At 43.7% G+C, this 26,515-nt stretch overlaps 1 protein-coding gene across 1 annotated transcript in view; it reads right to left on the bottom strand.

Moving 5' to 3' along the window:
* CHN2 (chimerin 2) overlaps positions 1 to 26,515 on the bottom strand; it is a 290,292-nt gene that overhangs the window by 201,077 nt on the left and 62,700 nt on the right. The window lies entirely within an intron of this gene.

Genomic DNA, 26,515 nt, shown 5'->3' with positions numbered 1-26,515 from the left:
TGCCTTGCTTTCCCGTTAGCGCACTCATGCCTACCCTCGGTCATGCTGGCCTTTGTGAGGCTGCCAGCATCCCCCTCTCGGAGACATCTGTTGCCTTGCTTAAACCAAGAAGCCTCTGAAGCACGTGACTGGGCCGTACAGAATCAGAGAGTGCCACCTCCAACAAGAGGCGTCTGTCCACCTCGCCTCTCCCCTGTCATTTCCTCCTCTAGCCTCGGCCTCAACAAGTGGCCAAGCCTCACACAAGCTGTCAGGGACAGATGCTATGTGAAAAGAGGAAATTAGACTCAAAGACGCTATAGCTTTTTTAATTAAGTCCAACCTAAAAGCCAAATAGTGAGGCATGAAATGAGTACTTACTTGCAAATAAGTACCATGTTTCAAAAACAAAAGCACTGGTTGGGGTTAGTAGGCAAGTTATTAGCTTTCTCAAATGTTATATTGTTCTTCATTCGATGCCTCAATATTTTCGCTTCTGAGGTGGAAAATGCGTTTTGCATTGGTACATCGGTACCCTGAGTTTTCTTTTGTTATTTCCTTCCTCCGCTATCCCTGGGCTAGTTGAGTTGGCAGGATACAGTGTGTCCACACAGCCAAATGCTCACCCTCCTCTACTCATCACTAGCCTCCTCGCTCCCTCGCTCTGCAAACAGCCACTGAGTGCCCACTACACAGCAGGCCTGGCTTTACATTCTAACAAGAAGGAAGAACAACACAGTTCTGGCTTCCCTCTTTCCAGCTCCCTGAGCTCATTCTAGTCATTTGCTTTGTCTCCATTTCTTTGTCTCCATTTTCTCTAGTTTACTATTTGCTTTCTATTCTGGTTCCTTATTGTTCCTCTCTGCATGCTGCCTGCTAATTAAAGCGGACTAGAGGCCCAGGGCCTCTGCTGCAATTCTTAGCTTAAACGGCCAGGATCCTTGTTGATTATTAAGGCTGGTGTGGACTCAGGCAGAAGACCACATGGATTTTTAGAGAGAAGAAAACAAAACAAGACAAAACAAAACCACTCAGATATAGAAGGAAAGCAGGAGAAACCTTAAAACAGACACTAGAATTTCTAAGGCAATCACAAAATACAGATGAATTTCATTAAGATTTATTTTTCTAATTTCTTTTTCATCATTTCAACCATAAAGAAAATTAAATATATTATTGAAGGTGCTTAAGAAAGTATCCATACATTTCAAAGTCAGTAAGGAGGGGATCTCAGGTACCATCTTGCTGTTTTACAGACCCAGGAAACCAAGGAGAATGACTCATCCAAGACCACACACTGAGGCAGTTGCTGAGGCCGAGGTAGATTCCCAGGTTTTCTGATTTGCTCCCGCTTCCCACCCAGAGCCCCTGCCAACTACTCTCGTCCCCATTCAGTGTTTTCTATTATATCAATATTTTAAAATATTTCATGAATTGGGGATAGAGGAGGTAAAGCAAATGTTTACTATCAAAATCTAACTACAGTGTTCAGAATTTTCTTAGATAATCATGACATGCAGTAGTTTTTAAAGAAATTCTGAAAAGTAAATTTCAAATAAATGCAACAAAGAAGATGGGAAGAAGAAGGAATCAGCCTGTTCCAAGATCATACTCACCACTGGATAACAATCAGGAAAGAAATACCTGACTTTGGATTATTTTTATCTTAGTCTCATTAAGGAAGACAAAAATTAAAACTGAATAAGAATTTGATTTCACTGAATCTACTAGTTACAACTCTTTGGGTTCAGTGACAAAATACACAAACCAAAACGGCTAAAGCAAAAAGAAAGTATATTGTTCTTAGAACTGAGAAATCGAGAGGTGGGGGGGTCTCATTTCAGGCATGGCTGGAGGCAGAGCTCAAATGGTGACTAACCCTCGTATGGTCCATACCGCACATCGGGTCCTGTTCTCAGCACTTCACCTGACTCACCTAATCCTTACAACTCTGCGAGTAGATATCGTAACAAGTCCCATTTTACAGATAAGAAAACTGAGGCATGGAGACCAACTTGTCCTGAGTGACGCTGTTAGTAAGTGGCAGAGCAATTCAAATCCAAACAATCTGGCTTCAGAATCTAGATTTTAATCACTGCCTCCCCATACCACCAGAATCCAGTTTTGCTCTATCTTTCATCTCTACGTCCTCTGTGGTTCCATTCTCTTTCAGATTCTCTCCTCCTGAAAGCAGATAGCTGAAACAGCTTGAGCCTCAAAACTTGACAATTCCAAGACTGGCAAAAAAACCCAAAGGTTTCTTTTCCAGAAATTCCAAGAAACATCTTTCTGCATTTCATTGGCTTGAGCCAAACACAGGGGAATGCTAATGTTCTCATTGGCCAAACAAACCTGGCTCCCATATCCCCATGGAGCAGAACGTGGCGTCAACTCCACCAGAAGCACATGGACAGAAAGTAGAGGAGGTGAGCAGATCTCCTCCCCCAGAGAAACTGGAATAGTTATCAGAGATGGTGAATGAACACCGGGTGGTAAAAATGACAGGTGAAGACTACATTGTAAAATTTCACCACAATAATTAAAATACTTCTTTTACAATTATCCAACAGAAGCTCTTGGTCTTCAGGTATTATAGGTATCTCATAAGACCCGTGGCAACTTTCATTTTTATAAAGGAGGAGGGTATATGAAAAAATGAACCAAGATAGGACAAGCATGATTTATTTATAATTGTGGACTACCTCTACCATGCACATTCACATCAGTTTTATGGTTCCTCAATGAATTCTGGAATCAGAGACTCTTCACTGTAGGGTGGATATTGGAGCTCATCCATCCTAAGATCCCACAGGGAGCAGAGGCTATCCCAGTGCTGCCAAGGACCATGCCCCCGACTTTACGAGGCAAGTCTGATTTCTCACCTTGCTCCACTTTCATGTAAGGCATGGCTGGTGGAAAAGGGCAAAAGGACAGGTGAGAAAGCGTGATGCTGCAGAAGGCACCTGCATTTCCCCCCGCCCTATGGAAACCATCCTCAGCCTTATCCCTCCATCTCCCTCACCACCCCTTCCCGACACGCAGACCTTGCCTTTAGCTGCACACCTCTCAGCCTGTCCTGATTTTCACACCAGAGCCCCTACTCTACTTCTTTTTTTTTTTTTTAAAGATTTTATTTATTTTATTTTTTCCCCCCAAAGCCCCAGTGGATAGTTGTATGTCGTAGCTGCACATCCTTCTAGTTGCTGTATGTGGGACTCGGCCTCAGGATGAACGGAGAAGTGGTGCCTCGATGCGCACCCGGGATCCGAACCCGGGCCACCAGCATCGCAGCGAGCGCACTTAACCACCAAGCCACAGGGCCGGCCCTACTCTACTTCTTATTATAAAACACTAAGGATCAGCTTCTCCTCTGAAATAAAGATGAGTTCTACCTCAATCTTTTAGGCACCCCAAGATTCACTGTTATCCTCTAAATAGTCTTTACCTTTTCCCCTGGGAGTCTGTGTGGAAACCAAAAAGATGACAGAGAATGGAGGTGTGGGAGGAAATGTTGTTTATCTAAGGGGGACCAACCCGCAGATTGGTGGGTATGATGCATAACCTGGAAAAGATGCTACAAAGTGTTTGCGAGCATTCACTAGGAGCTTTTGTGACCTCCCGGCTGGGAGGTCAGGGAACTAGACTCAACACCCCGTACCTGGGCTCCAGCAAATATTTTACTACGTTTCTGAGGGTACCTTTATGAGTTGGATGACTGCCAGTAGATGATATAATTAGTTGGATTTGTGACTGTTTGCAGGACCCAAACACTGGAAGAGGGCCATCAATATGGTGCCACAGGGCTCTGACCTCAGCCCTGTCCAGTTCCAAAATTCTGTCAATAACCCCAGTGAGGATATTTACAGCATACTGATCAAATTGAGAGTGGAGATGATGCTGGGGAAAAGAGCAAGATTGTTGGATGACATAATCAAGATCAAGCAAGATATGCACCAGATCCCTGATGAGGCAGAATAGCAATGAATGTTAAGCCTGTATTCAGGTTAAAATAAACACACACAAGTCCATGATTGTGGAGACACACCTCAGCAGCCACATGTGTGAAAAGGGAGTTTGGGTTGACTCTACTTGTGGTATGAGTCAACACTGCACTGTGGTTGCCAAAAAGCTAATGTGGTCTAATGCTGCACTGATGGAAACAGAACATTTAGACTGTGGCTTGTGTTAAGCATGCTGCATTTTATGTGAAGCAGACCACACCAAGAGTTTTGTGCTTAGATCCTGGCTTTACTCTAAGAGAAACATAGGCAACCCGAAGTTCAGTAGGAGAGGAGTGACTATTATGGTGAAGGAACTGGAAACTCCTATGAGGGCATAGAGATGTTTTGTCTGGAAAATAGAAGGCTTATGTGAAACAGGAGAACTGTCTTTAATGATATGATAAGCTGTCCTGGGAAAGAAGAATTCTATTTTTTCTGTGTATCACCTATGTCTGGACCTAGACCAAGAGTGAGAATTATAGGGGAACAGATTTTAATGTAACAGAAAGAAGACATTCCAAAGGAATAGTCCCCAAACGGAAAGAAAAGTTTAGGGAGGTATTCAAACAGAGATCAGGAGATGACAAGGACGTTGTAGAGGGGAATACAGAGATCTGATGGGTTGTTGGATCAGATCAGTGGTTCTCAAACTGTGTCCCTCAGAGGTGCCTCAAGGAAGGAATAGAGAGAGCAGAAGCAGCTGAGGGATGGGGCTCCATTATTACACAAGCTTCTGCTCCCACACTCCATTTTAAGCACAGCAGCTCCCCTGACCTGTTCACACAGTGGGCTTCTGCTGTGAAGGAAAGGTTTTACTAAGCCACTGGACTGGATGATCTCAAAGGTTCCTGTTCAACCTTGAAGTTCCAGGAATTAATGATTTTGAGATGTGACTTCTCCTAAGAGGCAGACTGGAGTAGAAGGGAAATGTGAGCTCTGCAGCCAGAACTATGAGGTTCAAATCCTAGTGTACTAGTTTTCTATGGCTGTGTAACAAAATAACACAAACTTAGTGGCTTAAAACAACACACACCTACCAGCTCACAGTTTCTGTAGGGTAGAAGTCCAGGCAGGGCTTAACTGGGTAACCCTGCTTAGGGTCCCACAAGGCTGAAATCAAGATGTGAGCTGGATTGTGTTCCTTTCTTGAGTTCAGGGTCCTCTTCCAAACTCGCAGAATTCATTTCCCTGAGGCTAATGCCTGAGCTCTTCATTTCCTTGCTAGCTGTTGGCCAGGGACCACGCTCAGCAACTTAGGCCACTCTGATTCTTGCCACGTGACCCCCTCTATAGGCTTTCACAACATGGCTGTTGGCATCTTCAAGGTCAATCTCTTTCTTTGATTCTCTCTCTCCAGGGAAGGCCTGGGCCCTCTTATAGAGGGCTCACCTAACTAGGTCTGGCTCAACCCTGGAAAATCTCCGTTTTGATTAACTCACGATCAATTGATGAGGGACCTTACTTATATCTTCAAAATCCCATCCTCCTTGCCATATAATGTAACCTAATCAAGAGAGTGAAATCCCATCATCTTTACAAGTCCTGTCCACACCGAAGGGGAGGGGATTCTCCAGGGTGTGTACACCACGGGGCGGGAATTTGGGGAGCCATCTTAGAATTCTGCCAATCACATGTAGCTTTTCCACTCATAGCTTCTGACTTTGAGGGAGCTGCTCTGCCTCTCTGAAACTCAGTGACTTCATCTATAAAGTGGGGATAATGATTCCTCTAGGGGTTTCCAGGAGAGTTAAATGGGTTAATACTTAAAGCACTTAGAACAGTAACCTGGCACCAGGTAAGCATCCGATGAAAGTCATATAGTATCCTTGTGCGGGAATACATGGTATTCTTAGGAACGACTGAATCCAGGGCAGTCAGACAGCCTGGGATCAACGTGCTTTCAGGCAGGAGCTGCTAAAGTGGGTCAGATACACAGCTTCACGAAGAGGTGGCTTCTGTTTTTTCTCCTACAGGCTAGCTCTCCGCTTTGTGCTGCCACTTTCACTATTTAGCTTTAATCTCCTTTGCCACTTCCGGTGTCCACCACCTACTGTCACTCTTCCTTTTCTCTCTATGTGTTTTTCTTCAGTCTTTTTCTTCTTTCTCTGTTGCTTCTCTCATTATTCTCATTTTTTACACTGCAAGATTTGCTGTTATCAGTCCAGCAAATAAGACTATGTCTTTCCTTCAGATCAGCTAACATGCTGTCGTGTGATCTTCACGGCATTGGTTCTTTTTGTTAGTATTCACTACTCATAAGGTCTTAAAAATATTTTTTGATATTGTTTAAGATCCCTGAAGCTATTAAATTTTGACTTATTTTCCCTTTAGGTTAAAAATTCTCCATTACCAAACAGATAAATCAAAAAAATTATGTTTCACCTTTCAAAACAATTCAGCATCCGAATTTCCTTTTAATAGAAAAATCCCCTAATCCAGTTAAAACATTATTCATTTTTATAAAAATTCATTTTCAAAAACAATTTTCAGGAATCCTTCTATTGCACAGTGAATAGCTCCTGGTTTGCAATCTAGTTTGCCAATGAAAACTATAATGAGAGACCAGCAAAGGGAAAAGGCAAAGCAATTTCAGTCTGCCAGAGCCAACGGAAACAGCCACACAGCTGTGGCTGTCAGCGTTATTTCACAATACAATACATTTCAGCCCTGTGCCCTGCACACAGTAGGTACTCAATAGAAACTTCTTGAGTAGAATTGAAGAGATGTCTCAGTAATAACCTGCTGAACTGAATTGAGGAGCTGTCTCAATAAGTGACAACCATGAATCCACTTAATTAGCGTTCTTTCTTCTACCTAATACCTAACACCAACGTGAAATAGAGTTTTCAAAACAAACAGAAGAGCCAGTAGTAATGAACACAGTTCGACGCAAACGGCTTATATGGACAAATGAGCTGACATGCATTATCAGCTATATCTTCAGTGTTCAACAAAAACCAGGTGAGGTCATAGCTCCCATTCGGACCTGTTCTATCACGCCACTGAGAGTCCACATGACCGTCTCTATGCTGCTTTAGTAGGAGGCTGGGAGGGAGTCCGGAACATCTCCACCACCCTGGACACCCCCAGTGCCCAGGCAGCAGAAGCTGTCAGCTGGCGCCCCTCTGATATTCAACATACTCAGGCAGAGTACAGTATGTGTCCCAGGAGCTGACGCCCAGGAAGCAGACTGGCCCCAAGGCCACTTGCACTTCAGGGGAGATTAGGACACGGAGGCACCCCCACGTTAAAACATCCCATGACAAATGTCTCTTAGAGGCAATGGCTGGACAGGACTCTAAGGGGTTGCCCCTTATGTGTAACTGTCACTTCTCACAGTGTGGACAGCAGGCCAAAGAACTACCGTATAGGAAGGGAGGGAGATGAGGAGCCTGTAGATGTGTAGACCCCTTCTCAGCTCACAGAGGTGTTTAAACACATTACTTTACATGATCTTCATAACTGTGGGAGACCTTGCCCATATGAGTGTGACTTGGTAAAACCACTATGAAGAGAAATTTGCTCATCATCATTAAAATTACAAGCACACATTCTCTTTGATGCAGCAATCCCATTCTTAGGGATTTATCCTATAAACATTCTTGCATGTGTGAACTGACGCAGCATTGTTTATAATAGCAGAATATTGGAAACAACCTAAATGTCCATAAATAGGGGGTTTCTTGAGTAAAAATTGTGCTATATCCTTCAATGGATATATTTTGTTATGTGAAAAAGGCAAGGTAGAGAATAGTGAATAGTATGCTACCACTTTCACATAAAAGAAAGAAAGAAAGAAGGAAGGAAGACACACACGCACACGCGCACACACACACAGTGATAGGCTGTACGTGCAAAGAATATCCCTGTAAGGGCACACAAGAAAATAGTAACACTGGGTCCTCTGGGAAGAGGAATTGGGGACTGGGGACAGCGTGGAAGGGAGACTTTCACTATTTACCCTTTCATGAATTTTGTACCACCTCAATATATTGCTTTTTCAAAATATACAATTTTTTAAAGCATCAAGGTTGTCAGTTTAAGTATGAAATTAGACAATGCGTGTAAGGGTGTTTATAAACTGCAAGCCCTATACATGCCTTAGTTACTGCTATGGTTCTTATAATCCAATTTTTTAAAATTAAGACACTAAGGCTAAGGGAGGTAAGCAACTTGCTCACAATCACACAACTAACAATGACAGGCTGTTTTCATGAAAACATCTGTTTCCAAGTTTATTGCTGAGTGCCTGTCTTCTCTGCTAAGCTGTAAGCAACAGAGCATAGGAACCACATCTACACCCAATGCCTGGTAGAGTGTCTTGTACTCGGCAGAATATTTGTTCAATCAACTAATGAAGGAACAAACGAATGGAGTCTCATACCCTGAACATTAGGAGTAATACCCTAGGGCTCCTAGGGTATTTTAAACATTCTGAAGCTCAACTAGTGGTACATCTTACTGCAGTCCCAGGTGTAAACAGGGCCCCGGGCTCTAGTCAACGCTGCCCCATTCATAACTGATCCACCCAGAAAGCCTGTCTGCTCTGCTGGCTCTTCCTCCACTCACTTCCTTACAGGCTAGCATTCTCTGGGTTTCTGCTTCAGACCTGTTCTCTTCTTTTCCCTTCCCTTCTCTTCTCTCTCTCACACTCTTTGGGTTAACTCATCCACTGCCGTGGATGTAATTACCACCTATGGATCATTTTTACCTCCAATCTTCCTTCTTGAATTCCAGCCACATTACCCACAGACTAATGGAAAACTCCAACAGTCTGTTCCTCAGACTCCTCCAACTCAACAGACCCAAAGCCAGCTCATTAACTTCCCCATCCCAACACCACTTCTTCTTCTATATTTTTAATCATAAAGAACTCATCCTCACTCACCTTCGTTATCCAATCAATTCCATCTCCCAAGAGTTATCAAACCTACCTGCTCCTTTCCATCCTAGCTTCCAAATTCTTAGTTGAGCACCTCTTTATTTTTACAACAGCCTCCTAATAGGGCCCCTGCTTCCTTGCTTACTCCCCACCCCAATTCAGGATCCCCAGTGCCACCAGGAGATCCTTTTAAAACAGAAACTGGATTGCATCATTCCTCTACGTAAAAGCCTTGTATTGGCCCATATCCCCCATTAAAGTTGAAACTCCCAGACTGGTTCACACATCCCTTTGCCACTTTCCAGACCCAACTCCCACCACTCTCCTCTATGATCACACACTCCAGACACACAACTATGTCCCATTCCTGCCTTTGACATGCTCATCTCTCTCCCTAAGAATGCCTTTCCTCCCCAGGTGGGGATCTTTATTCAAACAACTCACCTCTCCCCCCCTGGGAGAAGCTTTCCTGTAACCTCAGGCTTCCACTCCAACCTCTCCACCCACAGAGCTGGGTACCTGCCTCTCTCACAGCACTTCTCATATGGTTTTGTAGTTATTTGTTTATGTGATGGTCTCTGTCTGGTGAGGACAGAAGCCTGTATCCCTGACATGTGGAACAAATCAGAGTCTCAATAAATGTTGAACAAATGCATTCTGATGTCTAAACAACTAACTTACAAAGACACTTCGTGTACATGAACTGTTGACATCTCAGGTGCCACCTATACCCACAGTTTTCTTTCAGTCTGGCATTTTTGTGTGTCTCCACACCTCATTGCCAAGGAAAGGTGACATATGAGGGAAGATAAGGGAAGCATGTTTGGGTTTTTATATTTTTACGGGATTGGGGCATAATTCCAACCACCATGAGCAATTCAGCAGCTTTACTGCCCAGTTGCCCTTTTGACTTTGTAAATAATCACAATCTACAATATCAAGAATACCCTATTAATAGTCCATGTAAGAAAATTAATTGATATACTGGATTCCTCTGGCGAAAATGATGCTATTACTCAAGCTACAAGCACAAGGCAGACGTGGAAGGTCAACTGGAAAGGGAAGGAAGTGGGGCCCTGGGTGGGGAGAGGGTGGGGGCTAGCATCCCTGGGAGATGGCTCTAGAGGAGGCCGGGCATAGCCAGCAAGGGAAGGGAGGCACGCTCACGCAGGGGGCAGTCCCCCTATCAGACAGGTGGCAGCCTCGTGGGTCCAGCTAATCCTCCTAATTACAGAGGACCTGGCTGCCAGCCAAGACCAACTGGGGGGCAATTTTAACTCCTCATGAGGAAGGGCTAGGAAGCCAGAAAAGACACCCCAAACAGGTGATGGTTCATGGCAGGATTTCAGACCTGGGGGGAAGTGGTGTCCTCAACATAAAGGAGGCCATTGTAGAAGCTCACTCATAGAGACTGGGCCAACACTGCCAAGCCTGCAGGAAGGCGGTGGTTTGCAGGGTAGTAGGGTACCCGGGGGGCTCTCCCAACATCACAGATACCAGAACCACAGAAGCAAGACAAATTCTAATCTCACTGGCGATGGCTAGAATCTACTAATGAACTGCCTGATTTGATCAGTTGTCGGCAAACTATGGCTCATGGGCCAATTTCGGCTAGCCACCTGTTTTTGTAAATAAAGTTTTACTGGAACATAGCCATGCTCATTAGTTCATGTATTGTCTACAACTGCTTCTGCTCTAGGAAGGCAGAGTTGAATAGCTGTGACAGAGACCATATGGCCCTGCAAGGCCTAAAATAAGTATTATCTGGCCTTTTACAGAAAAAGTTTGCCAACCTTTGGTCCAGAAATGCCCAGGCCGCACTGACCAACTGAAATCAGAATCTTTTGCAAGACCCAGGCATGAGTAATTGTTAAGGTTTCCCAGGTGGTTTCAATGTGCAGCCAAGGTTACAAACCACTGGTCAAGCCTGATGCAGCAACTCTGAAAGGCAGCTGAACAAGTCATAGAATAAGATTCTATCTCAGCTGAAATAAGCCACAGAGAAGAGTGGTTCAGTGCTTGAGCCTTGGGGAAAGAAGGGCCTAATTTGCATCCTCACTCTGCCACTTACTAGCTATCTGCCCTAAACAACTCAACCCCTCAACTCCTCAGTTTCTTCATCTATAAAATGGGCATAGTAACAACACCAACTTCTCGGGGTTGTTTGGAGGATTAAAGGGCAGAATGCTCGTAGAGCCTCAGCATTGTGCCTCACAGATGACTGCACTTGATAAATGGTAGCTATAATAGGGGATGGGCAAGAGTTGGGTTGAGAGACTGATTTCATCATGGCTTAAAGCAGCTGGAGGAACTGGACACACTCTCAGGGCTGCCACATGTGGTGCCCGAAGAGAGACTTTCATGTCACAAGCTGAGCAAAGTCTGGAAGATGCTGCTGGGAAACGCCACTGTGCATGTGCAGTGACCAAACTGCCTGCCTGTGTGGACAGGTGTACGGTCCAGGAGAGCTCGAGAGAAGCCCCACAGCTAAACTTGGCCCGCATCTCCCCCTACTCCTGGAACTCCCCACTTTTGGCCTGGCTCACATTCTGGATGCCAGGAGAATCTTCTGGATGCTGCTGGTGAGTGCTTTATTAGAGACCTCAATACCAATCCTGAATCCTGCTGCTTGGATTGCATACCGTGGCACATTTGTGGGTACCCGATACCTGCCCTGCGGATGCCTGCTTCCTGCCCACCTTTGCCCTGCCTCCATGCCAGTCTGGGCTTGACATCAACCTGCCACAGTCCGTCAAACTCATACCCAGGTAACCCAAGGATGGCTCTGGTCAGCTAGACACAGAGGACTTCTCCTTTGGGCAGACAATCTGGCCCCCTGAGATGTTCCAAAAATATCTGTGCCTTGACCATTCAATTAACAGGTAAAGGGCATGCATGCTGCAAAATTCTTGGGGCTCCTTGCTCAGCTAATGACCTGCATCAGGCAGGGAGGGTGGTCCCTGCATTTCACAAAGAGGCCTAGATCTTGCTCAGAGTTAGTAACCTCTCCCGTCTTGTGTAAAGCTAGGTGGTCCTTCAAATGCATGACCAGAGTTCTTAGGAACCCTGGGAGGGCTTGGTGACCCACCAAATCAGGAAACGGTAAACCATGACCTTCATCAGCTGACCCAGGGGCATAACTCTTTGGTGTAGGCCATCTGTTCCTGCCTATTGGTTTAAGGCTTGGGCTAGAACAGGATCAAGCTGAGTGGCCAGTTCCAGAAAAGCCTGGCCAACACCATCCTGAACTTAATACATGTGCAAGGAAGGGAGGCTTAGCACCATACCAGTCCCCTATCCAGGGGGCCCAGTATAAAACTGACATCACATCTGATGGTGTAAAATAGCTGGAGCGAAGCCATAGTTAAGGGACAGCCCTTCAACACAACTGGAAAATCCAAGAACCAGCCAGTGAGAAGTTCTCAATATAATGTTAACAACGATACTAATGCTTCCACTCACTGAGGGCTTATAAGTGCTAAGTGATTTATTTACATGGATTTCTTATTTAATCTTTACAATCATCCTATGAAGATTTGGAAAATCAAGTACAATCATCCCTGGCTATTCGAGGAGGACTGGTTCCAGGACCCCCATGGATACCAAAATCCGAGGATGCTCAAATCCCTTATATAAAATGGCACAGCATTTGCTTATAGCCTACCCACATCCTCCCGTACATTTCAAATCATCTCTAGATTACTTATAATACCTAACATAATGTAAATGCTATGCAAATAGTTGTTATACTGTATTGTTTAGGGAATAATGATAAGAAAAAGAAGTCCATAGGTGTTCAGTATAGACGCAACCATCATAGGTCTTTAGATCTGCGGTTGGTTGAATCCGTGGATATGGAACCCGTGGATATGGAGGGCTGACTGTACTTGCACACCCACATAGTTTTTAAGCAGCAGAACTAATATTTGAATGCAGGTCTCCCTGACTCTAAAGCTCCCACTCTATATTACTAAGTTATACGGCCTCCCCAGAGAGAGGTAGTTCTGCCTCTGCTGTGGCATAATCTGGCTCCACCAAACAGTGCTGGCCCAAAACAGGGAAATAATATCAATGATCCACGAGAAAGCCTCCAGTTAACTTAAGAAAAACTGCATCTCTCTACCCTCAAAGGTTCTACCTTATGACTGGGGCTCTTCCCTGGCTTAGAGCCTGTGTGCCTTTTTTCTACAGTTCCTTCAAAAACTCCTTGTGGATTTCTGTTCCAGACCTCTCCTTGCACTGTTCCACTTGGCTGCTCCTTGGAGAGCTCTTAGAGTCTTGCATCTGATCTCCCCCATCTCAAGAATCTATTCTTGACTCAATCCCTGGGTTATGTTTCGCCAAAAATTTACTCACCTAAGAAGCAGCCACCTTCTCTCCCAAAACACTGATGATAAAACATCGTATCTTTTATCTTATCTAAAGTGAACAAAAGATCTAATTCTTTCACCTGCAGAGCACAACTCTGTGGCCTGCTGAGCTCATACGAGGATGTAATCCCTGTCCACCTTCTTCTGGACCTCCAGCCCTGCTGCTACACTTGCTAAGGGCACTGACTGGGGAGCCAGCCTGCCTGGGTTCAGTCCTGGCCTGGCCATGTGCTACCTGAGTGGCCCTGGGTGAACCATTACCTTCACTTTCCTTGTCTGCAAACTGGGAATACTAATAGCGCCTCTTTCAAAGGCCTGCGGTGAGAAGTGAGACAATACATCGAATGTAAAGTACTTAGCTCAGGGCTGGCACAAAGTAAACACTCCACAAATATTAACTGTTATTACTGGTTGGGACTATATTGCTGTTTCTCCTCTGGTTGTTATTATATATTCACTTAATCAAAATTAATTGCCCTACTTTCAAAACGGTGCAGAAAATCATGTGTTACTGGAGTCTCACACATGGAGAAACACTCAGGTACAAAAATTGACTAATTCTGTCAACTTACCCCCCAAACATAGTGCATTACCTTTAACGGCACTTGACATGTTCTCCAAGACTTGACCACATATTCTCTAATTTAATCCTGACACCAACCTGGAAAATCTACTTTGCAGATAAGGAAACTGAGTTTCTGAGATGCCAAATAGTAATAATAATACAATGGTGACTAACATTTATTTTGTGCTTCCTATGTATTACACACTGTTTTAAGAAGCTTCTATGTATACTATCTTTCAATTTTCAAAACGACCCTATGAGATAGATGTCATTGTTATGCCCATTTTACAGATGGGGAAACTGAGAGATAGAGGTTAAGTAACCACCTAAGGTGACAGGGATCACAGAGATGATGGGAACTGGGTAATTCCAATTCCCTAGCGTGGTGTGTGAGTCCCACAACTAGGTTTGGCAGAGGACAAAGAGAGATGTGACCCTTGGGCCTTTGCTCTGGAGGCAGTGTCCCTACTCTGCATGCAGACATATACACACTTACACACACACACACCCCTCCCTCCGCACAGGGTGATCGCTAACTCTCCTTCTCACTATAAAATTCTGTGATTGTTACAGAATCTACAGAGACCATCCCTCTGCCAGTTTTGGAGAGCCCAGAGCATCGAGGCATGTAGTTTTCCCGAGGGATAGAGAATGAAGCTGAGTATTTTCCCAGCCACAATGAAAATGATGTTCCTGCTTTAGAACGACATATAAATGCGTTTTGCTTTGTCTTTTAACAGCCTTTCTTTGATCAGCACATTGGCTGCAGACTGGCTGTATCCGCTGTCCTTCCCTAGCGGCTGAGTCTGAGCCTGAGCAAAGCTGGATCACAATCCTTATAAATCATCACTTTCCATTCATGCTCATCTTGCTAGTGTCACAGCTCTGTCATTGTCTTGATTAGTGCAGGAGAAAGCGAGTTCCGATTAAGTGAGATGAATCTGTGCTGCCCAGGAAATACCAGATGATGCGGGAAGCCACCCAGTTACCGGTCACTTAGATTTCAGTTGCCCTGGGGCCCTGGAAACACAAACCTCAGAGAGGCTGTGGAGCAGCTGCTCCTCTCCTATAAAGCTTTTCGTAATTATAGAGAAGAAAAACGTACGCGTTGTCCAGGCTGAGTGGAGCTCCTACAACGTCAGGTTCACATTTTGAAAAGTGTAGAAAGGAGACTGTCTCACGCTCTGGATTATCTTGTTTGCCAGTCAATGAGCATGAACTTGGCCAGACTGCCCAACAGGACATTCAATGTCAATCTTATTCTAGTTTGTCTCTGTGATGCTTTGCGGCATGTTCACATGCACTGTTCAAACGGCAAAAGCTTTAAAAAGAATTATCTGCTTGGCCCGCCATATCCACCCACTTTCTGCTAACGCAGAAATGTCCTCATACCAGATGGCCACAGGTTAAACACAGAGAGAGGCACGTACGTTTCTGGGAGCTGGCATCTAAGGAAGCAGTTCTCAAAGGACGGTCTGGGGAACCCTGGGAGTCCCTGAGACCCCCTGGGGTCTGAGAGGTCAAAATTATTTTCATAAAAACACTAAGACATTATTTGACCTATCCACTCTCATTCTCTCGCAAGTGTACAGTAGGGTTTCCCAGAAATGTGACATGGGATATAGCAGCAGACTGGATGCATAAGCAGATAAGAAAATTAAGCTGAACACTAAAGAGATTTGCAACAAAGTAAAACAATAAAACTATTTTAATTATTTTTGGAAAACATATTTTTATAAACATAATTTATGTTAACATACAATTGGCATGTAGTTTTAAATAAACTGATAAATTATTTTTTATATTTCTCAGTTTTAATTTCTAATATGATATTGATTGATATAACCCACATAAAAGTATTTGGGCCTGCAATATTGCAATTTATAAGAAATATACATTTTGGTCCTTCAGATGACCAAAATGTATTTTTCATTTATATTTGGCCTTCATCCACAGTTCCTGGCTCACAGCTCCCAAAATCCTAGGAATTTCCTGAGTGTTGAGAGTGATAAACGGTTTCTTTTGTTATGTTAATGAGCTGACTTTTAGAAAGCACCGAAGGATGGAGGCTGGTTGCCAATGGAACTAATTGGGTGGGAACTTGAAGTCCCACTCCCCAACACCCGGGGAGGGACAGGGGGCTGAAGGTTGAATCAATTGCCAATGGCCAATGATTTTATCAGTCATGCTCTAGGGGCACTAGCCTACATGCCCTATCTTAACCATGTGTCCTTCTGGCCCCCTTCTGGGCATGATGCCAACTATCTGGTATTGTAACTGTTTCTCTCACAGAACATCACATTCTCAGGGAACACAGAGCCCTTCCAGGTGAGCTAGTGATGCTTAGAATGCTGGCCACTGAGGGCAGTCCCTCTTGGCAAGCATGTAGCCTTTGTTCCCCTGCCTATATAGCTACCCCTTCCCTGTTCACAGTAGCGAGTGCAGGTGCACAACTCCGTCCAGCCGGCCACTCCTGGACATTCCCCATAAGTAAGACCCAATAAACCTTTATGTCTCATATGCCATCTCTGGGTGTTTCCTTCTGTCTCTCCACAACCTATCCCTCACTGTTCATACAACTAGGCGTGAGGCCAGACACGTGCCACCTATGTAATGAAGCCTCCAGAAAAAAACAAAAGGACAGGGTTCAGACAGCTTTTGGGTTGGTGGACATGTAGAGATTTAGGGAGAATGGCTTGCTCCAAGAGGGCATGGAAGCTTCGTGCCCTTTCCCCACACCTTGCCCTATGCATCTCTTCCATCTGGCTGTTCCTGAGTTATATCCTTAGAGAATAAACTGGTGATCTAGTAAAATGTTTCCTGAGTTCTTTGAGCCGCTCTAGCAAATTAATCAAACCCAAGGAGGAGGTAATGAGAACCTCTGATTTACAACCAGGCAGTCAGAAGCACAGGGAATAACTTGGTCTTGCCACTGGAGTCTGAAGTGGGGTGGAGGGCAGTCTTGTAGGACTAAATCTTAACCTGTGGGATCTGATGCAGTCTCTGGGTAGATAGTGTCAGAATTGAGCTGAATTCTCAGATACTCAGTGGTGTCTGAGAATTGCTTGGCATTGGTGTGGGGGAAACCTCCCCAACACACAAACACAATGAAGGACCCCTCAATTTTTTAAGAAAATAATGAGATCCTGAGCCCCAAAAGTTTGAGAATCACTGACCCAGAAGAATCTGATAACTTGATTTTTCCCTCAGCGGAAGCATTCCTTTCTTCTCCAGCTCAGCAGCCAAGCATACACCTGCTTTGGACTCACCACTTTCTTGGTCTTGGGCGTAGATTCTCTCCTTCATAGCCTTATTACCTGCCTTGCCCCAAATCCTTACTATTGAATTGTCTTTGTTCCGCCTATGACATGGGTCCAGGAGGATCACGATTGTTCATTCTCCCTGGCAAGACAGAGAGAGTGGCTTTCTTCAGCTTCTTGGCTCCTACGAGGACTGCCACTTCTGCCTGGACCGTCCATCAACAAACACCACGATGGGGTCTGGAGAGGTAGATGCACATCTATGGGTTGACAATGGGAGGGAGTTGCATCTCGAGCCAGGGAATCAGAGCCTGGGCTACAGAGACTGAGGGAGCCCCATGTCTGTGAAGAGGGGCAGGAGATGCCAGCCCATCAACTAATGAGCAGGCGGTACCATACAGATCAAGTGTCCTCCTCCATATGTGAAAAACACTATGACTGACACCAAAGCCACAGGCAGAGTCTTTTCTCTGCAGGTTCCAGGGACCTCAGAATCCCTCCTTACAAAAAGCTGGAGCCCTGTCTCCAGTCTCTCTCCTGCAAATCACAGCAAAATATTCACTTCAATCCAATTCACCTATACACAATCATTGAGCTCCTTCTAGACACCTGTGTAAAGCCCTGTGGGGCGAAGTACAAATATTAATAAGAAATGCTCCCTCCCTGCCCTCTAGGAGCAGAAAAACACCTTTAGTGGAGCTGCTTATCAGCAGTAAAATGATCAGACTTGAATTTTAACTCGTGTCTCGTACTTGCCTGTTTTCTAGAGGGAATGAAAGTGAGCAATGTGAAAAAGAAAAGCCGCTAAAGAAAGCAGAGAAACAAAACCCCTAAATAATTCACCAGACTGGATAATCAGCGTCTGAAATATAAGAATTGATTATGCAAAAGAAGCCATCCTGTTTCTTCTTTATAAATGTTATTTCTTGACCTCAAATTCAATTTTTGGCCTGGACAGAAAGAACTTTACTTCCTACCAAACTAAAAAATCTCATGTCTGACCTGGTTATGTTCAGGTTCCCAGGCAGGATTCACCTAAGAGGCTCTTGGGAGGCATCCAGCCAAAGGGCCACCCAGCCTAGAGGGCATCTGAGAAATAGAAAGGGACTTGGAACATTTTTGAATTGCAAAATGCTTCATCTTTAAAGTAGGCTCTAGAATCATAAAGTTCTGTTAAAACGGGCTGCCTAATCATTACCTGTTTATTTAACATGACCAGAAGCAAACAACTAGAAGGTTTCACTAGACGCAGACAATAACCGGTGGCTTAAACTTGTCTATGTGCTGTCAGAGTCAGGCAGGGACTGCCACAGCCAAAGTTAAACTGCACTTGACGGGGAAGACGAGGAAGATGGCTAAAAGTAGACGTTTGTGAAAGCACTTTCTGAAGCCATTTCACCAGCTCAATCCCCTTTCTCATTCCACTTGCTTGTATCTCTTCCACTCCACCTCAATCTTAATCATTTCTATTCAGCAAAGTTTCAAAATCCTGGGAATTGTCTCATCTGAAGCCTCTTCTAGTCTTTTATGAAGATTATCGAGATCAGACACTTCCAAATCTCCTGTACCATGAACATCAAAAGCCCATTAACTAATTAATTATATGCTTTTAAGGATTATCTGCACATCAAATATTAGAAATCACTACACCTCCCACAAAAAATATTACACCTTTTTCTCTCAGTCACACATTCTCTCTCTATTTCTTCCTCCCTCTCCTCCCCTTCCCTTCTCTCCTTCCAGAGTTCTCTCTCTCTATCGCTCTTTCTCCTTCTCCCTCTCTCTGTTACTGTCTCCCTCTGCTCAGTAACCACAATTGCACTCCATGCCCTCTGGCCTTACGGTGCACTCAAACATTAAAAAACGATTCAATAATTGATAAAATTTGAAATCATTTTTAAAAGGTCAAAATTGAAAATGGAGAATATAGCTCCTTCACTTAGAACGTAGCTTAAAGGGACATGCATGGGCTTTTCTAGAAGACCACGATGGATTTGGAACTCAGGTTCTACTTCTGTGAACCAAAGTAATAAGAGTACCAACCCAGCAAGGTTATCGTGGGGATTAAATAAAATAAGGCCTGTAGAGCATTTAGCTCAATGCCTGGCACGTAAAAAGTGCTCAAAAAATGATAGCTACTATTATCATAAGAAAGTATTTATGATTTAGGCCATAATTCACAAGAGAAGAATTAGAAAGACAGAGACCATACATACCAGAGACTGTTTATTTTTCTGTGCATTCTATTTAAGTTGATTTCACAGTGGACAAAGCACTCACATTCATTTCTCTGATCCCCAGAACAAGCCTGTGAGTAGGTAGGACAGGTGGTGTTATTCCGTTTGATAAACCAGGACCTGACAGAGAGCCAGAAAGCTATTAACGTGGTTTGAGTACAAGGTTCAACAGTTGTTAAGTGGAAGAGGTGGGACTAGAACAGGAGCCACGTGGTTCAAGGCCCTGAAAGGGGACTGTTTTCTCTATTCGGCTGACATCTTCAGCTTTTTAAATTTATGGCCCTATCTCATCTTAAGAACTGGTCTCTGAAGAATTTAAGAATAAAATGCCAAAGTCAATGCAATAAAAAGCCAACCCCCAATTATCCAACTGCGGCCCAATGGAGCGAATCAAGGTGTTTCCTCCCACCCACCAGGCAGAAGTTACAGGTTCCCTTCCCTTCCTGCAGCAGTGTACCCCGCTTAGGGGGTGGGGTCCCGCAGATGGCTGTGGGGAGGAGAGCAATGCCATGTGCAGGGAGCTGACTTGCAGCAGCCCAGCTGTAGCGTTGCTTTCTGTGGCCCCAGCCCCAGTTCAGCACAGAAGATTACAGGCTGGCAGCTGTCAATTATCCAAGCCAGATCAACTCCCCGCGGCACTCCACATCTGGAAAAGCCTTCCTCGGAAATTGACGCAGAAGGATCTGTGCGTTCTCACCTCTATTATTATCTTCAAAGCTACCTAGAGAGTATTATCTTCCAAATGCAAAGATTAAGACAAAATGAAAATGCATGGAGTAGTTAGTAATTTTTCTTTTAAAGAAACATGCTCTTTAGCCAATGCTAGTACACAGGAAGACACTATTTTTTAAACGGCATGAAATACAAAAAACATGAAACACTATCAAGAATGGCTCATACATTACCAAATAACATATACCTCCTCTTATGTTATCTAAAATAGATGACACTTTTGAGCCAATCACATACACTAAATATAAATAATTTGTTTCCCAACCCTTAATTCATGGGTTTTAACTAAGCAAATAAAATAAAGAAGATACTCAAAAGGACTTCTGCCCCATAACATGCATGGGAGAAATATGCTGGGTACATGGAAGAAAAAGGTTTCAGCACAAAATATGCAACCTTCTCAATGGAAAAGAACCTTCCACTACACAAATCAATAACTCAGGCTGCCTCCATATTTGCCCTGCCTAACTGAGGACTTTGCTATAAAATCTGATTATTGTTATCAGCAGCAAGCTGATTTGGCTGTCCTGCTTCAAGGAGAGTCATCCAAATTACAGATCAGCCAAAGCCCAGGCCAAGGCGATCCTGGCACATGTACACAGAATGCTCTGGAGCCTCTCCTTGTCATGTGGTATGGGGAGGATTCTGTGGCCTGACTCAAACTCGTGTAAGCTCGTTCATGTAGGTAACAATTACTAGATTCCCAGAACAGGGTCAGATTGACAACCCAGGTCATGGAAAACTAGAGAAAATTCTAATGGGTACCAGTGCCTAGTTCTGGGAGCTAGAAACCTCACCCATCAAGTGGTGATGGGTGAGGTTTCAACTCCCTAGAAAAAAGTAGTTTGCTTTTTGTATCCTATAATAAACCAATAAGAAACACGCATTTAGTGCCTAATGTGCAGATGGTCCTGGGTTGTCCCACAGCGATACAGGGAAGCGTATCCTGATGACATGTCTGCCAGGGAGAAATGCAGGAGAGTTCAGAAGGCACTTGGTGAGAAACGCCAAATGAGCACCAAGTTCCAAGTGCTACTGGAGCCGAGGGCTGGGCGGGCTCGAGCTGGGCAGGAAAGCTTCAAAGGGAAAGGAGGGATTTGACCCATATTGAGTCCTTCCATTAGGAGATGGGCAGGACTTCAAACAGAAAATGACTTTAGCTGTTCATCTTCAACAGAGAGAAGGGCCAATATATCAATTCGCTGTTTTTCAAAAGATGATCATTGAGGCCAAGGCTGGGTTTAAGGGATGTCACTGCCGGGAGAAGTGGAGGCTTTCTGGAAGGGAGTCTGGTTCTCGTTGTTGGCTGTGTGGTCAGCAGTTTGGATAGAAAGGGACGGGAGGAAGGGGAAAGCAGGGCAGTGCTTAGAACCAATGTATCTGTCACCCATGCTGAAGATGTGCTATAGTGGAAAGAATCAGGGAGTGGACCTGCGCTCAAAATCCTCCTCCACTCTCCCTGGCTAGGTGGCCCTGAGTAAACGACAGTCCTCCCCAAACCTCACTTCCCTTGACTGTGAAATGGGGTAATGCCTGCTATGACAGGGGGCTTGTTAGCATTAGGTAATGCATTTACAACCTGGAACACAATATCTTACACACAAGTGGTCAGTAAGGCTAGACCCCATGCGACCCCCCTCACACAATCTTGCTGCACACTGGAATAACAATGACTTGGATCACAGGTCATGAATTTTTCCAGAAAATGAATAACTTAAAAAACTTGTTTTGTTGGTCCATCTGACAGACAATATGGTCAATTTGTGATTTAGCAAATATATTCTTTCTATTAGAAATTAATAATGTCACCTGTTCAGTATCTTCTTGGATCATCCATTCTTTAGCTATTTTTGATGTGGTGGGTGGTAGGATACAGAAGGATGGGGAGAGGAGAAGTTAGGAAAGAAGGAAATATTTATTGAGTCTCCCCTCTCTGGACCAGGCCTTCTAGTGAGTGCTCAGTGAGAAAGGTCTAATGGTGGCTCCATTTCCTAGGAAACTCTGCTTGGAGACCTCATACTATAAGCCAATGGGCAGTTGGCTTTATAGAAGACATACACATCTTGGCAGTCATTTGGGCAATATGTCACACAGCCAGTGGCATGCCTAGTATCTGATCGGGTCTTTTTGAGGTGAATCTTCAGTCATGTGGCCACCAAGTTTCTACCACTTAAAACAAACTTTACAAGTTGACTCAAAACTTAAGACTTTTCCTTTTCATGACACTTACCCACCAAGGCAAAGGGTGTCCTTTGTACTTAGTCGAGTTGGCATCAAAATTCTCTCTTCCTCAGCTGTAACTCACCTCCCAGACCACAGGATTCTCCTCCCTGCATGTTAGCAGGCTGTGACAGCCTACTGCTCTCCTGATCCAGGGACTCCCCTTGTTTCATTTCTCTCGAGAAGCCTCCTCCCATCACCAGCAAAGTCTTTTCAAGTCCAAGAGTGACAAGGCAGGTACATCTATCTCAGTCAGAGAGGATTTTTACTTAATCACCTTATCTTTGCTCTAAGCATCCCTATTGCCTGCCTACATCTCTTAAGCAGTTTACAAAGCTGTTAGTTAATTAAGAGCCTGCTTAGCTTCACAATCAGCATCCTTAAGGAGGCAGAAGTAAAATTCAGAACAGAACAAGGTTTCAAGAGGTTTCGTGACAGTGAGTTTGGTCAGTCTAGTCTAGAAGCGCAAATGAAAGTCGTGCCCTCTTCGCTGGCATCGGATTGCGATTTCTGCGGCCTCCTCTTCCCTGGATGAAAATGGTGGTTTCATAAACACTTTTCTTTCTTATCTTTTTGTCCTAATTACCTCACAACTTCTTTTATTTCGGCTCTCTTTTGTCAAAATGGAATCTCAATTAGGTCCTGAGACACATTTTTGTAAGAGCAATATTATTCTGCAAATCCTTTCATGTTACCTTGACTTACAGCCCATCCTTTATTTATAACCTTTCTCTCAAACCATCAGTGGATGAAAAGAGGAAGAACCAACTTCAGAAAACCTAAGACAAAAATTTATTTAACAGAATGAGCACTAATGTGTTCCGTGAATATAAAGCTGAAAGGAAATCTCGGGTCCCAAAACAGTGCAGCTTCCTGAGGAAGGAGAGTAAGGCAGCCAGGTGTGAGACCAAGGGCACCTGGAGGAAGCAGGGAGACTGCACAGCCAGGAGGCAACTCAGAACCTTCAGAAAACTGAAAGCTGAGTGAATGGGTGAATGTGCTGTGGAGTCACGAGAAGCAGAAGGAATAGGGGGCAACATCATGGACTATGCAGGCAAAACAGCCATGACACCTCAGGAGAAGGGCTGGGGTGCAAAGAGCTGGGGTAAAGAGGAGTCTTTGGGGTTCTCGAAGGAGAGTCTGTTTCATGGTATATTTTGTGCCTCTCTTCAGCAATGTACAGTCAACACTCAGAAAATGTTTGCTGAATCAGAAACCCCTAAAACTTGATGTGATGGGGAAATAATAAAAGCTCTGGGCTCTGTCCTAAGTGCTTTATATGTATTAGCTCATTTAATTCCACGAGATTGGTAACAATGTGACAGGAGAGGAAACCAAGGCACAAGCAGGTAAACTAACCCACTCCAGATCACACAGAACCCAGGGCATTCTGGTTCCAGATTCTGTGAATTCAACTACTACACCACACAAACCATAGGAAATACAGTCCTCTGGGTAATTTCTTGATCACTTTTTAAAATATACAGTCCCCAGTTGAAAGTATCTTCAGATCATGCTGGTCCTTAAATTACAGCTTCATCAAATACATGGTTTTTAATTTTTTTGTCTAGGAAATAAACACTAAAGAAGGAAAAAGGAAAGTTATAGTCTAGTCACCATTAACTGAATTAGGCAGAGATAGGGTTTTTCTATGACTTTTTGCTCTGTTTGTGGAATTCTCCATAACTGCTACTTTCCACTCGCATGATTTCACTACGATTTGAGAGAAATACTTTTGACATCATTTCTCAATGGATTGAATTTATACTTTTGACATCATTTCTCAATGGATTGAATTTATGCTGAAAACAACAGAACTCCTTTAAAAAGGCCAATGATTTATTCCACTCAAATCTAGGTGCTTTTTTATTTTTGCTTTTAACAATCATCTTTTTTATTTTTTTAATTGTTTATTTTTTAATTGCGGTAAAGTGCACATAAGTTCTACCATCTTAACCACTTTTAAGTGTACATTAAGCGGCATTAAGCACATTCACATTGTTGTGCAACCATCATAACCATCCATCTCCAGAACTCTTTCCATTTTGCAAAACTGAAAACTCTACCCATTAAAGTCTACTTTCTTTTTAGTAAGAAAGGTTCATTTTAATAGACAAAAATAAAAGAAACAATTAGGCAAAGAAAAAAGGAGTTAGGGAACTGAATGCAGTGAGCTCAAAGACAATAATTACATTCAATCTATTCTCTATACTGATTTCAAAAAAAAATCCAGATCTTTGTCATCTAAATTGATAGTTTAATCCTGATATAATTAAACTCTCTTTAAATTGGTATAACTTATTTTATCCCAGTAAAGAAAAAACAGTTGAAAGTTTTAACCATGGGGGTTATTTCTATGACTGACACAAAACAGTTAACACTTTCTTTGAAAAGTATTACAAACAACCACATGTATTTCGCATTTGAAATATTCTACACAGCACTAATTCTAAATATCTGAAGCTTTCTCCCTTAGAATCTTATCAAACTAATATTGTCACACACAGAAGATGTCGTCTATGAAACTGGATAGACAGTTTAATGGATCTCAAACCCTGGCTTCATATTAGCATTACCTGCTTAGCTTTTAACATAGAGGGTATTTGGACCCCATGCCCAGGATTCTGATTCAATTGGTCTGAGGTTGAGCCCTGATCATCAGTATTTCTTTAAGATTCTCTGAAGAGCCTAATGTGTAATCAAGGAGGAATCCTAGAGTTTAAGGGAGTGATATGGGCTGAACATCAATTTGAAGCCATGGAGTAAATATGCAGACAGCAGTGGATCTCTGCCTTTTGGTTTCTCTTAATTCAGAGACCACTTTGAGAATCTGATGAAGCTATGGATCATCTCCCGGAAACATGTGTCTACTCACACATGCACACAAAATTTACATCTCATTGCAAGGGCCCATGGTCCACTAGAAGCCCAGAATAAGCAGGGACAATAGCCAAGGAGGAAACTCTGGGGAACACCAACACACATGGGCCAGCTGAGGAACAGGAGCCAGCCCAGGAGACTGAGATGGTGCAGCCAGAGAGGTGGGAAGAGAGCCAACTAAAGCCAAGAAATGGAAGAGTTTCAAAAGAAGAAGGTGATGCACAGAGTCAAATGCTATGAATGAGTCAAATAATGGAGTTGAAGATGGTTTAAGAGTAAACCATCTAAGAGCTGCTGGACCCATAAAACAGCCAAGCCTGCTCTGCTGGAAGAGCTGGGTGGAGGGAGATGCCTTAGAAGAAGTATAGAGGGCTAAGGGTAGAAAACCCAATGGAAGCAGCCGTTAGGATTAACCACAAAGAGATGTCTATGTCAGAGGAATCTCAGGGCAGTGGTGGGTGCAGAGGTCAGAATGAGGGCTGAATTGAGGATATGGGGTTTTAGACACTATAAGTCCTAGCCTGCACAGCTGCTGGACTTCCTTCCCCGGATCTCATCCTCCTCCTTCCCACATATACCTATCTGCCTCTGTCCCCTATTTTTGCCAGAGGCATACCTTTCTCCCTGACATCCAGACTCCAAAACAGAAAGCCACCGCTGTTCCTAACCACACATCTTCATCCAGTTGCCTAGTTCTTATTAATCCTACATCTGGTTCCTATCACTACTTTTCCAAATGTCCACATCCTACTTCTCCTCCCTTGCCCAAGCCTCATCCATGAAGAACTTTTCTTTAACTCCATAGCACTTCTGCTCATCTGCTACACTTTCTGTCTTCTCTTACTGTTATATGTGGGCCTGCCAAAGTTCTTTGGGTCAGACTGTATTTTCCAAAAATGTTCATAACAGTGTATCTCATCCCAAGTGATCTCTCACAATATGATATTGACACTCCTCCTAAGAAAGGTAGAGTCTAGGTCCCCTCCCCCTGAATCTGGACAGACTTCTGACTTTCTTGTAACCAAAAGAATGTGGCAGGAGTAACAATGGGTAGTCACTGCTAGAAAAAGACCAAGTCAGACAAAGGCAATGCAGCCTCCACCTTATCCAATGGAAATTTTGTGCTTGGAGCCCTGAGCCACCATGTAAAATGTCTGCTGTGTAAGGCCACCATGCTGCAAGGAAGCCCAGTGCCAGAGAGTAAAGATGCCCCTGGATGATTCCAGCTGAGCCTTCAAGTCTCAGCCTTCAGAATCCAGTCTTCAGGATCTCTATCTGATTATCTGAGTAGTACAGTGTTCAAACATGAACATAAGGTGACCCTGAAGATAAAGTGACTGTCCATTTTCTCAATGAGAAGATAAGGAAAAAAGTTTTTTGTTTAGTTTA

This window comes from Diceros bicornis, chromosome 3 (genome assembly GCF_020826845.1).
Source record: "Diceros bicornis minor isolate mBicDic1 chromosome 3, mDicBic1.mat.cur, whole genome shotgun sequence".
Taxonomy (NCBI): Eukaryota; Metazoa; Chordata; class Mammalia; order Perissodactyla; family Rhinocerotidae; genus Diceros; species Diceros bicornis.
The sequence above is the reverse complement of the archived record's forward strand: the minus strand, read 5'-3'. Positions and strand labels throughout refer to the sequence as shown.